This window comes from Rhinoraja longicauda, chromosome 34 (genome assembly GCF_053455715.1).
Source record: "Rhinoraja longicauda isolate Sanriku21f chromosome 34, sRhiLon1.1, whole genome shotgun sequence".
In the NCBI taxonomy this organism is placed as follows: Eukaryota; Metazoa; Chordata; class Chondrichthyes; order Rajiformes; family Arhynchobatidae; genus Rhinoraja; species Rhinoraja longicauda.
Genome location: NC_135986.1, coordinates 18,643,017 through 18,659,321, shown reverse-complemented (window position 1 = coordinate 18,659,321; position 16,305 = coordinate 18,643,017). Strand labels below are relative to the sequence as shown.

At 50.7% G+C, this 16,305-nt stretch overlaps 1 protein-coding gene across 1 annotated transcript in view; it reads right to left on the bottom strand.

The window, feature by feature from the left end:
- The window catches only part of LOC144609619 (neurexin-2-like), a 309,609-nt gene extending 293,741 nt beyond the window's left edge, over positions 1-15,868 (bottom strand). The window contains exon 1 of the mRNA XM_078428117.1: positions 15,848-15,868. The gene's annotated coding sequence lies outside the window, so the exon portion shown is untranslated. The remainder of the gene's footprint in view (positions 1-15,847) is intronic.
- Positions 15,869-16,305: the final 437 nt, after the last annotated feature.

Sequence of the window (16,305 nt, the reverse complement as noted above, 5' to 3'; positions counted from 1 at the left end):
TTATCTGTCAATATTGCAATTGGTTGCTTCAGGGCCTGGTTCAGAAACTCAAAAGCCCAAGAACAAAGGGGGCTTTAGAAAGATTTAATAGTAATCTGAGGAGTAACCTTTTTCACACAAAGGGTGGTGGGTGAATGGAACGAGCTCCCAGAGGAGGTAGTTGAGGCTGGAACTATCCCAAGGTTTAAGAAACAGTTAGACAGGTACATGGATGGGGCAGGTTTTGAGGGATATGAGCCAAACAGGGGATGGTGGGACATGTTGGCCGGTGTGGGCAAGTTGGGCCGATAGGCCTGTTTGTACGCTGTAGCACTCTGACCCTATAATGGGGGACATTGTCTGGTCTAGCTCAGGTACTGATCTCCCCAACATATACAGGAAGTGCTGCCTAAAGAAGGCAGCTAATATCATCAAACACCCACACCATATTGCTACCATCAGGAAGAATGTACAGGAGACATCAAACACATCACAAAGACAGCCTTCTTCCACCTCAAAAACATTGCCTGCCTCCGTCCATCCCTCTCCTCCACAGCTGCAGAAACCATCATCCACGCCTTCATCACCTCCCGTCTGGACTACTGCAACAGCCTCCTCTATGGCGCACCCTCAAAAATCATCAGTAAACTTCAATACATTAAAAACTCCGCTGCCCGTCTACTCACCCACACCCCGATCCGTGACCATATCACCCCCGTCCTTTACAAACTCCACTGGCTCCCCATCCCCCAGAGAATCCAGTACAAAATCCTCCTCATAACCTACAAAGCCCTCCATAACCTGGCCCCATCCTACCTGACCGACCTCCTCCACAGGCACACTCCCACCTGCACCCTCCGCTCTGCTGCTGCCAATCTCCTATCCCCCCTAGTCCATCCGGACTAAACTCAGATCCTGGGGGGACAGGGCTTTCTCCATCGCTGCTCCCACCCTCTGGAACTCACTACCCCAAACCGTCAGAGACTCCTCCTCACTCACCACATTCAAAACATCACTGAAGTCTCACCTGTTCAGTACTGCCTTCAACCACTGAAGGTCACCTCACCTACTGTCTCCTTTCTCTGTTCGTTTACTTATTTATCTATTTATTCACTTCCCTATGTTCTCTAAATCCCTGTAAAGCGTCTTTGAGTGTATGAAAAGCGCTATATAAATAAAATGTATTATTATTATTATTATTATTACCTCCAGGTTAAAGGATAGCTAGGGGCAGCACGGTGGCACAGCGGGTAGAGACCCGGGTTCGATCCTGACTACGGATGCTGTCTGTACGGGGTTTGTACGTTCTCCCCGTGACCTGGTCGGCGCGGATTCAGTGGGCCGAAGGGCCTGTTTCCACACTTTTATCTCTGAACTAAACTCCAAGCTCCTTCCCAACAACCATTAGTCTCTTGAACCAAACTGGACAACCCTACCTCAGCCCCAAAAGCTTTTCACTGTACCTCGGCACGCATGACAATAAACTAAACTGAACTACTATTGACTGAGGAAGGGTCTCGACCCGAAACGTCACCCATTCCTTCTCTCCAGAGATGAGTTATTCCAGCATTTTGTGTCTCTCTTTGAACTACTATTGACTTGCATTACACCAGCTTGCACTATTACGGTCCAGTTACCTCCAATAACGGATCATTTATTGGGTTATCGTTTATTTATTTGTTGTTGCGTTAATGAGCCTGTAAAGCTGCAGTAAGTAAGAATTTTATTGTTCAATTCCTACTGCGTGAGATAATTAAACACTCTTAACTCTTGACTTGGTGATTCAGGTTGTCAGAACTTGCAGGTGTGAGGCCTGGTGAATACAGAATGTGTAGGGAGGAACCACAGTTGCTGGTTTACACCATCTTCTCAAACAGAGAGACACAAAATGCTGGGGTTACTTAGGCAGCATCTCTGGACCAAAGGAATAGGTGATGTTTCAGGACGAGACCCTTCTTCAGACAGAGAGTCAAGGGAGAGGGAAACTAGAGGTATGAAAAGGTACAGAACATAAGTACAGACATTGTTAAGGCAGAGATACTTGATTAGTTTTAGTACTGGTGTCAGGGGTTATGGGGAGAAGGCAGGAGAATGGGGTTAGGAGGGAGAGACAGGTCAGCTATGATTGAATGGCGGAGTAGACTCGATGGGCCGAATGGCCTAATTCTGCTCCTATCACATAACATAAGTGTAATAAAATAACTGCAGATGCTGGTACAAATCGAAGGTATTTATTCACAAAATGCTGGAGTAACTCAGCAGGTCAGGCAGCATCTCAGGAGAGAAGGAATGGGTGGTGTTTCGGGTCAGTCTGAGGAAGGGTCTCGACCCGAAACGTCACCCATTCCTTCTCTCCTGAGATGCTGCCTGACCCGCTGAGTTACTCCAGCATTTTGTGAATAAATACCTATCACGTGACATTATTAAATCAGTGCTGGCAACGAGGTATAGCCCACAATGGTCCATTGTTGGCGGTGGAAGAGGTGACAATGGTCCATTGTTGGCGGTGGAAGAGGTGATAACGAAGGGTTACAAACAGTGAAAGTAGTGGGACGACTAGGGTGGGGGAGGGATTGGGAGAGAGGGAATGCAAGGGTTACTAGAAATTACAGCAATATTCATACCAGTGGGTTGTAAGAAATGTGCGCCGATGGAAAGGGGTAGGAGACCAGAAGTGGTAGAAGACTGAGTGCTGGAGACATGAGATTCAAGGCTTGGGTAGCTGTATATCTCCCTTAATACAGTACTCCCACAATACTGCACTCCCACAATACTGCACACCCACAATACGGCACTCCCACAATACTGCACTCCCACAATACGGCACTCCCACAATACTGCACTCCCACAATACGGCACTCCCACAATACGGCACTCCCACAATACTGCACTCCCACAATACGGCACTCCCACAATACTGCACTCCCACAATACGGCACTCCCACAATACTGCACTCCCACAATACGGCACTCCCACAATACGGCACTCCCACAATACTGCACTCCCACAATACGGCACTCCCACAATACGGCACTCCCACAATACTGCACTCCCACAATACGGCACTCCCACAATACTGCACTCCCACAATACGGCACTCCCACAATACGGCACTCCCACAATACTGCACTCCCACAATACTGCACTCCCACAATACGGCACTCCCACAATACTGCACTCCCACAATACGGCACTCCCACAATACGGCACTCCCACAATACGGCACTCCCACAATACTGCACTCCCACAATACGGCACTCCCACAATACGGCACTCCCACAATACTGCACTCCCACAATACTGCACTCCCACAATACGGCACTCCCACAATACTGCACTCCCACAATACGGCACTCCCACAATACGGCACTCCCACAATACTGCACTCCCACAATACTGCACTCCCTCAGTACCATCCAACCCACAGTGTGGCACTCCCTCACCCCCACCCTCCCACAGCACGGCACTCCCTCCCACACCCCCACCCTCCCACACCCCCACCCTCCCACAGCACGGCACTCCCTCCCTCACCCCCACCCCTCCCACAGTGCAGCACTCCCTCAAGTACCACCCATCACCCCCCCCCTCACAGCACGGCACTCCCTCCCTCACCCCCACCCCTCCTCCCTCACCCACACCCTCCCTCACCCCCACCCTCCCTCACCCACACCCTCCCTCACCCCCACCCTCCCTCACCCCCACTCCCTCCCTCACCCCCACCCTCCCACAGTGCAGCGCTCCCTCACCCCGGCCCCCCCTTACAGTGCGGCCCCTCACCCCCGCCCCTCCCTCACCCCCGACCCTCCCTCACCCCCGCCCTCCCACAGTGCGGCGCTCCCTCCCTCACCCCACCCCTCCTTCACCCCCACCCTCCCTCATCCCCACCCTCCCACAGCGCTGTACTCTCTCACCCCCACCCTCCCTCACCCCCACCCTCCCTCACCCCCACCCCTCCCTCACCCCCACCCTCCCTCACCCCCACCCTCCCACAGAGCGGCCATCCCTCCCTCATCCCCGCCCCTCCCTCACCCCCACCCTCCCTCACCCCCACCCTCCCTCACCCCCGCCCCTCCCTCACCACCACCCTCCCTCACCCCCACCCTCCCTCATCCCCACCCTCCCTCATCCCCACCCTTCCTCATCCCCACCCTCCCTCACCCCCACCCTCCCTCACCCCCACCCTCCCTCACCCCCACCCTCCCTCACCCCCACCCTCCCTCACCCCCACCCTCCCTCACCCCCACCCTCCCTCACCCTCACCCTCCCTCACCCCCACCCTCCCTCACCCCCACCCTCCCACAGTGCGGCGCTCCCTCCGTCACCCCCACCCTCCCTCACCCCCACCCTCCCTCACCCCCACCCTCCCACAGAGCGGCCATCCCTCCCTCATCCCCGCCCCTCCCTCACCCCCACCCTCCCTCACCCCCACCCTCCCTCACCCCCACCCTCCCACAGTGTGGCGCTCCCCCTCAGCCTCTCCATGGGCATCTGCCCAGGTTTACTGGCTCACTCTGTGATGGGGGAGGAAGCCCTGGGCCCCCACGCACCAGGTGCGGAGACAGCGATGCTGGGCCACAGATGGGACCGAGCAGACTTTATCAACCGTGACAATCTCCATCCCACAGATTGCCACACTGCTCGGCATTCAGTTCATGCCCACTCTCCGCATCACACACAGAAATAGACAATTATGTTTACTTTGAAAAATCAAACAGCAACACCACGATCGCTCAGATACATTTCATTATCAAGACGGTTCGGCTTAATGAATTTATGAATGATTTATCCTTATTCAGAGAACAGGTAATCTGAACAATGCCTGCTAATGTTTCAATAAATATTCCCTGGCCTCAAACAATCCACGATGCTTGGGTGGCGTTGCAGAGCCAACAGTCTATTGTACCTGTGATCACAGTCCCCACCCTCACTGTCCAGCTCAACCGGAGGGACCAGAGGCAGTCTGTGCATGCACAAGGCCAGGGGAGGAAGCCATGGAGGTGAAGGAGGTGGGCATCACACTGTGCCCAACCATTCATTCAAACATCCAGGCCCCACAAGTCCAACATAAGTAACACCTTATTTTTTAAGATGTAGATGTCCCTCTCACTCTCATGATGAGCGTTTAGACAATAGACAATAGGTGCAGGAGGAGGCCATTCCGCCCTTCGAGCCAGCACCGCCATTCAATGTGATCATGGCTGATCATTCTCAATCAGTACCCCGTTCCTGCCTTCTCCTCACACCCCCTGACTCCGCTATCCTTAAGAGCTCTATCCAGCTCTCTCTTGAATGCATTCAGAGAATTGGCCTCCACTGCCTTCTGAGGCAGAGAATTCCACAGATTTACAACTCTCTGACTGAAAAAGTTTTTTCTCATCTCCGTTCTAAATGGCCTACCCCTTATTCTTAAACTGTGTGGCCCCTGGTTCTGGACTCCCCCAACATTGGGAACATGTTTCCTGCCTCTAACGTGTCCAACCCCTTAATAATCTTATACGTTTCGATAAGATCCCCTCTCATCCTTCTAAATTCCAGTGTATACAAGCCTAATTGCTCCAGCCTTTCAACATACGACAGTCCCGCCATTCCGGGAATTAACCTGGTAAACCTACGCTGCACGCCCTCAATAGCAAGAATATCCTTCCTCAAATTTGGAGACCAAAACTGCACACAGTACTCCAGGTGAGGTCTCACTAGGGCCCTGTACAACTGCACACAGTACTCCAGGTGCGGTCTCACTATGGCCCTGTACAACTGCAGAAGGACCTCTTTGCTCCTGTACTCAACTCCTCTTGTTATGAAGGCCAACATGCCATTGGCTTTCTTCACTGCCTGCTGTACCTGCATGCTTCCTTTCAGTGACTGATGCACTAGGAGCTGCACCTGGGCACAGTTCTTGCCGGTGCAGCTCCCAGAAGCTCCAGCGGTGTCCCTACCTTCCCACATCCTGCAGGAAACACACTGCACCAACTTGTCCGCCATTACTTTATTGTCTAAAAACAAATCAGGCTCAAAAACAAGTGTAACCTCCTCACCTCAGCCTCCTCACCTAAGACTCACAGCCAAAGACTCACACTTTTCTCACAGGGCACTTCCCTCGACTGGGCCACACCCAGACAGCGCTGGGCCAGTACTGACTGGAGTTTAGAAGGATGAGGGGGTGGGGACCTCATTGAAACGTACCGAATAGTGAAAGGCTTGGATAGAGTGGATGTGGAGAGGATGCTTCCACTAGTGGGAGAGTCTCGGACCAGAGGGCACAGCCTCAGAATTAAAGGACGTTCCTTCAGAAAGGAAATGAGGAGGAATTTCTTTAGTCAGAGGGTGGTGAATCTGTGAAATTCATTGCCACAGACTGCTGTGGAGGCCACAAGTCAGTGGATATTTTTAAGGCAGTGGTGGTTTTCCCCAGCTCCTGCTGGCCTTGTTCTTGGTGGGAGAGGTGGTGGGTTTGGGACGTGCTGTCGGAGTAGCCTGGGTGGGGAACTGCAGTGCATTAAACATAGAAACATAGAAAATAGGTGCAGGAGGAGGCCATTCGGCCCGTGATTCATTGTGATCATGGCTGATCATCCATAATCAATATCCCGTGCCTGCCTTCTCCCCATATCCCTTGATTCCAGTAGCCCCTAGAGCTCTATCTAACTCTCTCTTAAATCCATCCAGTGATTTGGCCTCCACTGCCCTCTGTGGCAGAGAATTCCACAAATTCACAACTCTCTAGGTGAAAAAGTTTTTTCTCACCTCAGTTTTAAATGGCCTCCCCTTTATTCCTAGACTGTGGCCCCTGGTTCTGGACTCGCCCAATATTGGGAACATTTTTCCTGCATCTAGCTTGTCCAGTCCTTTTATAATTTTATATGTTTCTTTAAGATCCCCTCTCATCCTTCTTTTTTTTTTTTTTTTTTTTTTTTTTTAAGATAAATTTTTTATTGGAGATAGGTACATCTTTACAGTCATACATTTTTAAATTGATAATATTGTCAATTATTATTATATTGTCTCCAATACCTTTTGCCCCCTTTTTTTTTTTAAACTAGATAGAACTAAAGAAATAGATCAAGTAAAGAAAGAAAAGAGAGAGAAGCAAAATAAAAACAAAAACAAAAACAAATTATAAAGATAAGGAAAAAGTTAGTTAAAGAAGAATGGAAAAATTTATTAAAATAACAAAAACTTCATTCGAGATATATTCGTACATTTCAAAGTATAGCATTTCATCCATTCTTTAGTCCGAGTGCTAGTCAGGTTCCTGTGCTGAACCATTCTGACCCTTTAAGTAATCAATAAAAGGAGACCATATTCCAATAAATAATTCCTGTTTATCCAACAGGGAAAATCTGATTCTTTCCACGTTTAAGGTCTCCGTCATTTCTATAATCCACATTTTGATTGTGGGGGCCGTAGGGCCTTTCCAAAATTTTAGAATTAATTTTTTTCCTGTTATTAAACTATAATCCATAAAGTTTCTTTGTGTTGTTCTAAATGTTTGATTTAATTCTAATATTCCGAGTATAATTAATTTTGGATCTGGGTCCAATTGTGTGCTGGTTACTTTAGATATTATGCTAAAAATATTTACCCAGAATTTTTTAATTTTTATACAGTTTGCAAACATATGAAATAATGTAGCTTCTAAATGTTGACATTTATCACATTTAGGTGAGATATGTTGGAAAATTTTATGTAGTTTTGTTTTTGAATAGTGTAACCTATGTATTACTTTAAATTGTATTAGAGAATGTCTGGCGTTTAGTGAACACTGATGTATATGTTGCAAACTTTCTTCCCAAGTATCTTTCGTAATTACTTGGTTTAATTCTTTTTCCCATTTTTGTCTGTATAAGTCCGTGGAGGGAATGTCACTGTCTAATAAGATATTATATATATAAGATATTAATTTTTCTGTATTAGGATGTTTTTTCTCACCTCAGTTTTAAATGGCCTCCCCTTTATTCCTAGACTGTGGCCCCTGGTTCTGGACTCGCCCAATATTGGGAACATTTTTCCTGCATCTAGCTTGTCCAGTCCTTTTATAATTTTATATGTTTCTTTAAGATCCCCTCTCATCCTTCTAAACTCCAGTGAATACAAGCCTAGTCTTTTCAATCTTTCCTCATATGACAGTCCCAGGGATCAATCTCGTGAACCTACACTGCACTGCCTCAATTACAAGGATGTCCTTCCTCAAATTAGGAGACCAAAACTGTACACAATACTCCAGATGTGGTCTTACCAGGGCCCTATACAACTGCAGAAGAACCTCTTTACTCCTGTACTGAAATCCTCTTGTTATGAAGGCCAACATGCCATAAGCTTTCTTCACTGCCTGCTGTACCTGCACACCAACATTCAGTGACTGGTGTACAAGGACACCCAGGTCTCGCTGCACCTCCCCCTTATCTAATCTAACTCCATTGAGTTAATAATCTGCCTCCTTGTTTCTGCCGCTAAAGTGGATAACCTCACATTTATCTATATTATACTACATCTGCCACGCATCTGCCCACTCACTCAACCTGTCCAGGTCACCCTGCAACCTCCTAACATCCTCATCACAGTTCACACTGCCACCCAGCTTTGTGTCATCCGCAAACTTCCTAGTGTTGCTTCTAATTCCCTCTTCCAAATCATTAATATATCTGGTAAACAGTTGCAGCCCCAACACCGAGCCTTGCGGCACTCCACTCGCCACTGCCTGCCATTCTGAAAAGGACCCGTTTATTCCTACTCTTTGCTTCCTGTCTGCCAACCAATTTTCTATCCATGTCAACACCCTACCACCAATACCATGTGCTCTCATTTTAGTCACCAATCTCCCGTGCGGGACCTTATCAAAGGCTTTCTGAAAGTCTCGATACACTACGTCCACTGGCTCCCCATCATCCATTTTACTTGTCACATCCTCAAAAAATTCCAGAAGATTAGTCAAGCGTGATTTCCCTTTCATAAATCCATGCTGACTTGGACTTATCCTTTTACTGCTATCCAAATGCGCCGTTATTACCTCTTTAATAATTGACATTGTGCAGCCACTGTGGGCCGGTGTTGGAGGGAGCGAGGGGGTGTTTATGAGGATGGGGGGGAGGGGGAGGGGGAGGAAGGGAAGGGGTGTTTAGCCGGGGGGGTGTCGATTGAGCGGCTGCTTTGTCCTCGACGGTGTTGAGCTTGTGGGGAGTTGTTGGAGCTGCACTCACCCAGACCTTTGCGACAGAGACTGTCACTCCTGCATTGGTCTCTTCAGCCAACTAGGATGCATCGCCCATGGTCAGCCATGACTGAGGGGGCCTAAGAAGACTCACCCAGGCAAGTGGAGAGTGTTCCATCACACTCCTGACTTGTGCCGTGTAGACGATGGGAAGGATATTCTTGCTATGGAGGGCGTGCAGCGTAGGTTCACTAGGTTAATTCCCGGAATGGCGGGACTGTCGTATGTTGAAAGGCTGGAGCGATTGGGCTTGTATACACTGGAATTTAGAAGGATGAGGGGGGATCTTATTGAAACATATAAGATAATTAGGGGATTGGACACGTTAGAGGCAGGAAACATGTTCCTAATGTTGGGGGAGTCCAGAACAAGGGGCCACAGTTTAAGAATAAGGGGTAGGCCATTTAGAACGGAGATGAGGAAGAACTTTTTCAGTCAGAGAGTGGTGAAGGTGTGGAATTCTCTGCCTCAGAAGGCAGTGGAGGCCAGTTCGTTGGATGCTTTCAAGAGAGAGCTGGATAGAGCTCTTAAGGATAGCGGAATGAGGGGGTATGGGGAGAAGGCAGGAACGGGGTACTGATTGAGAGTGATCAGCCATGATCGCATTGAATGGCGGTGCTGGCTCGAAGGGCTGAATGGCCTACTCCTGCACCTATTGTCTATTGTCTATTGTCTATAAGGCCTTGTGGCGTCAGGAGGTGCGTCACTCACCACGGATCCCCAGCCTCTGACCTGCCCCTGTGGGCACAGGAGGCCGGTCCACTGAGTCTCAAGTCAACTGGAGGGTTGTCCTGTCATTGAGGCTGGACAGTGTGGGTCTGTGTTCCTCAGAGTTTGGGGGAACGAGGGTGACCTGATTCAGACCCGTGAGCTCATGGGAGGCGTGAGACAGGGTAGATGGTGAGATTTAGTTTAGTTTAGAGATGCAGCGCGGAAACAGGCCCTTCAGCCCACTGAGTCCGTGCCGACCAGCGATCCCCGCACACCAATACTATCCCACACACACACACTAGGGGCAATTTACAATTTTACCAAAGCCAATTAGCCGACAAACCTGCACATCTTTGGAGTGTGGGAGGAAGCCGGAGTACCCGGAGAAAACCCACGCAGGTCACGGGGAGAACGTGCAAACTCGGTAAAGACAGCGCTGGTAGTCCGGGTCTCTGGCGCTGAGAGGCAGCAAGTCTACCCGCTGCGCCACCGTGCCGCCCTGATTCAACCAGCGGGAGTGGCACAAACGAGGGGACATAAAGAAGTCTGAAGAAGGGTCTCGACCCGAAACGTCACCCATTCCCTCTCTCCTAAGATGCTGCCTGACCCGCTGAGTTGCTCCAGCATTTTGTGATACCTAGTCACAAGACAAGGAGTGAGGAGGGATTGAAGCCCTGCCAGTTCCTGCAGAGGCTGGGTGAGCTGACCTCTCAGGGGTGGGAGTGAAAGAGCCTCGCTCTCTCCAGCAGACAGTTCCAGAAAGGGAGATGTTCATTTTAAACCATTCATCTGCCGTGCTGTGATAAAACACCTGCTCTCCATAAATCTCTCGCCGCCGGTGCCAACTGTGTGGATTTAGATACATGTGCCGCTGCCAATTCATTTTACAGACACTGGCAGTCAGGCCATGATTGCCTGCTGCCTTATGGCATGGCTGGCAGGCTGAAGTCCGCACACCCTGTCAGTACACCTGGACTCCCACTGTGTCACCTGCCCTGACGGCCAGTGGTGCAATGGTGCCAGCCAGCACCATCCAAGCCTGGGCCACGCACGAGATATCCAGGTGCACACAGAGAGAGGGGGCTTGGAGGAGAAAGAGCAGGGATCAGTGGAGGATTTCTGTACACTTTGCCAGTCGGGGATTGTGCTACAGTATGGCAACATTCTGCTGGATTGGAGGCAAGGAAAGAATTTCACTGAAGATAGGCACAAAAAACTGGAGTAACTCAGCGGGACAGGCAGCATCTCCGGAGAGAAGGAATGGGTGACGTTTCGGGTCGAGACCCTTCTTCAAACTGAAGCGTCACCCATTCCTTCTCTCCAGAGATGCTGCCTGACCCGCTGAGTTAATCCAGCACCCTGTGAAACCTCACCCATTCCTTCTCTCCAGAGATGCTGCCTGTCCCGCTGAGTTACTCCAGCACTCTGTGAAACCTCACCCATTCCTTCTCTCCAGAGGCGCAGCCTGTCCTGCTGAGTTACTCCAGCACCCTGTGAAACCTCACCCATTCCTTCTCTCCAGAGATGCTGCCTGACCCGCTGAGTTACCCCACCTTTTTGTGCCTATCTTCGGTTTAAACCAGCATCTGCAGTTCCTTCGTACGAAGAATTTCACTGTGCGTTTGCAATTCGCACATGACGATTACGTGACAATGTGGTTGGCACGGTGGTGCAGGGGGTCGAGCTGCCACCTCACTGCGCCAGAGACCCGTGTTCCATCTGGACTACAGGTGCTGTCTGTACGGAGTTTGTACGTTCACCCAGTGATCTGCGTGGGTTTTCTCCGGGTGTTCCGGTTTCCTCCTGCATCCAAAGACGTGCAGGTTTGTAGGTTAGTTGGCGTGGTACAATTGTAAATTGTCCCTAGTGTGTGTAGGATAGTGCTAAGGTACAGGGTGATGGCTGGTCAGCGTGGACAATAGACAATAGACAATAGGTGCAGGAGGAGGCCATTCGGCCCTTCGAGCCTGTACGCACCGCCATTCATTGTGATCATGGCTGATCATTCTCAATCAGTGGACTCTGATTGGCCAAATGGCCTGTTTCAATGCTGTATCTCTAAAGTAAGGTCACTTATAGCAGCTACCTGACCTCCGTACCAAAATCGTTTCACTGTCCCTCGGTACACGTGACAATAAACTAAACTGAACTGAGGGCATCTGGAAAACACGGTGGGCAATGGAGGAGTGAGGCGGGATTCAGGAGATAAGAGGTTTGTGGGGCCCATGGCTTTAAATTACTTGCCTTCAAATAGACCAGATGTCAGGGTAGGATTCAAATCCACATCTTGTAACCCACAACCTGTCTCTGTAGAAACGAGGAACTGCAGGTGCTGATTTACCCAGGAAAGGGACAAAATGCTGGAGTAACTCAGCGGGACAGGCAGCAGCTCCAGAGAGAAGGAATGGGTGACGTTTCGGGTCGAGACCCTTCTTCAGACTAGAGTCTCGACCCGAAACATCACCCATTCCTTCTCTCCACAGATGCTGCCTGACCCGCTGAGTTACTCCAGCACTCTGTGAAACGTCACCTATCCATGTTCTCCACAGATGCTGCCTGACCCGCTGAGTTACTCCAGCACTCTGTGAAACGTCATCTATCCATGTTCTCCACAGATGCTGCCTGACCAGCTGAGTTACTCCAGCTATTTTTTAGTTTAGTTTAGAGGTACAGCGCGGAAACAGGCCCTTTCAGCCCACCGGGTCCACGCCGACCAGCGATCCTCGCATATTAACACTATCCTACACCCATTAGGGACACTTTTTACGTTTACCAAGCCAATTATCCTACATACCCACACGTCTTTGGAGTGTGGGAGGAAACCGAAGATCTCGGAGAAAACCCACGCAGGTCACGGGGAGAACGTACAAACTCCGTACAGGCAGCACCTGTAGTCGGGATGGAACCCGGGTCTCCGGCGCTGTTTCCGCTGTAAGGCAGCAACTCTACCGCTGCGCCACCGTGTCTTTCTCTGGTTTAAACCAGCATCTGTGGTTCCTTCCTGCACAAGTCAGGTAGCAACCCTGGAGAAGATGCATAGGCAACGTTTCGGGTTGGGACCGTTCTTCAAGCCTGTCTCTGTGCTGTAAAATAGCTCTGTTCTCTACAACTCTCACCGCAGACCTGCAACCTCTGGATTATTGATGAAAACGAAGCTGGCAGTTTTTCAGCACTGCATCCTGGTAAAGACTCGCGGCCTTCAGGTGCTGGGATGGGGGCAGCAGCGGCGGCCTGGCCACACAAGGTGGGCTGCCAGAGAGAGCAACCCAGGGACGGGCAGAGGGTGAAGTCACTTACAGCGCCCATGCCAGTTACAGATATCAGCGGCTACTGGGGAGAGATGCACCCGGCAAGCATCACACACACTCCCACACACACTGCTATACACACACACACACACACACTGGGGAGAGATGTACACCCCGCACCAGCAACCTCTGCTACATCCGGCAGTGCAACACACGCACACACACACACACACACACACACACACTGCTGTACACACACACACACACACACACACACACACTGGGGAGAGATGCACACTCCACACCCGCACCGGCAACCTCTGCTACACCCGGCAGTGCAACACACACACACACACACCCACACTGCTGTACACACACACACACACACACACATACACACACACTCACACACTGCTGTACACACACACACACACACACACACACTGCTGTACACACACACACACACACTGCTGTACACACACACACACACACACACACACTGCTGTACACACACACACACACACACACATTGCTGTACACACACACTGCTGTACACACACACACACACACACACACACACACACTGCTGTACACACACACTGCTGTACACACACACACACACACACACACTGCTGTACACACACACACACTGCTGTACACACACACACACACACACACACACACACAGTGCTGTACACACACACACACACACACACACACACACACACACAGTGCTGTACACACACACACACACACACACACACACTGGGGAGAGATGTACACCCCGCACCAGCAACCTCTGCTACACCCGGCAAGCATCACACACACTCCCCACACACCAGTCAGTGCAACACGCACACACACACACGGACACACACACACTGCTGTACACACACACTGCTGTACACACACACACACACTGCTGTACACATACACACACACTGTTGTACACACACACACACACTGTTGCACACAGACACATGCACACACACTGACCCCCCCACACACACTGCACACAGACCCACACACACACACACACACACACAGGCCCACACACACACCATTCACATACACACACACACCATGCACACACACACCATACACACACACACCATGCACACACACACACCATGCACACACACACACACACTATGCACACACACACCATGCACACACACCATGCACACACACACACACACACACAGACCCACACACACCATGCACACACACACACACACTATGCACACACACACACCATGCACACACACCATGCACACACACACACACACTATGCACACACACACACCATGCACACACACCATGCACACACACACACACACACACAGACCCACACACACCATGCACACACACACACACACTATGCACACACACACACCATGCACACACACCATGCACACACACACACACACTATGCACACACACACACCATGCACACACACCATGCACACACACACACAGACCCAGACACACACACACAGACTCACAAACACACACACACACACACACACACACCCCACTATGTGCACGCACACAACTGCACCACCCCCACACCCTTCACACACACATCTCCTCCCCCCCCACACACTGACTCAGCAGCTGGGGACCCAGCAGTAGTGTTGGAGCTAATGGCGCTGCACCATTCCTGTCCCAGCGACACATCCCTCAACGCCCCACCCCGCCTGGGCGGCACGGTGGCGCAGCGGTAGAGTTGCTGCCTTACAGCGAATGCAGCGCCGGAGACCCGGGTTCCATCCCGACTACGGGTGTTGTCTGTACGGAGTTTGTACGTTCTCCCCGTGACCTGCGTGGGTTTTCTCTTCGGTTGCCTCCCACACTACAAAGACGTGCAGGTATGTAGGAGAATTGGCTTGGTAAATGTAAAAAAGTGTGTGTAGGATAGTGTTAATGTGCGGGGCTAATCGCTGGATGGCCCGGACCCGGTGGGCCGCAAGGGCCTGTTTCCGCGCTGTGTCTCTAACCCAAACTAAACTAAACCTCCAGCAGATGCTGTACGTTTGAAAAACTCATAAACACCCCCCCTAAGCCTCCCCCCTCCCCCCTTCCATACTGTCCCCGAGAATAGACAATAGACAACAGGTGCAGGAGGAGGCCATTTGGCCCTTCGAGCCTGTACGCACCGCCATTCAATGTGATCATGGCTGATCATTCTCAATCAGTACCCCGTTCCTGCCTTCTCCCCATACCCCCTGACTCCGCTATCCTTAAGAGCTCTATCTAGCTCTCTCTTGAATGCATTCAGAGAATTGGCCTCCACTGCCCTCTGAGGCAGACAATTCCACAGATTCACAACTCACCGACTGAAAAAAGTCTCTGTGAACCTCCTGTGGCAGCAACATGGGAACCAGAGCACACAACAGAGTTACAGCAGGTCAGGCAGCATCTGTGGAGGGGACGGACGACGTTTCGGGTCAGGATTCTCCTTCAGTCTCATCCTGCGTCTCCATGGAAACAGAGAGTAGCAGGCAGGCAGGCAGAGGGAGAAATGAACACTGCCTCCAGAACTATTATTTAAATGAATTTCTGCCTGTTGACTTTAAATCTGCCATATTTCGCAGTGCAAGTAAATTTGCCGGGGAAATGAATGCATGCAGATCCCTCCTTAGGCAAATTCTAAAGTGTATTTGGACTAAGCAAGAGAACACATTACAAGCACATTACTCAGTCCCTGACGGTAATAACAGGTCTCTTCTCGTTGGAATCGTTCGCTGTCCCTTGACAGGGAGATTTTCTTTAGCGGGTACGTCTCTCGGCACTGCGTGATCCACCGGGAGACATGCAGCAGGAGTGGCAAACGTCCAAACAAGCCACAGGCAGCGACGGTGGGGGCGAGACAGCGACTGGGAAAGGTGGTGGGTGATTTCTTGCCTGGAGATCTGAAGGGAAAGGTCGGGCGTTTGGTGGCGAAAATGCCCCCAGAGATAGTCAACAAGAGCGATGCAGTGTGGAAACAGGCCCTTCGGCCCAACTCGCCCACACCGGCCAGCCTTGTCACAGCTACACTAGTCCCACCTGCCCACGTCTGGTCATGAGGTCATAAGTGATGGGGGAAGAATTAGGCCATTCGGCCCATCGAGTCTACTCCGCCATTCAATCATGGCTGATCTATCTCTCCCTCC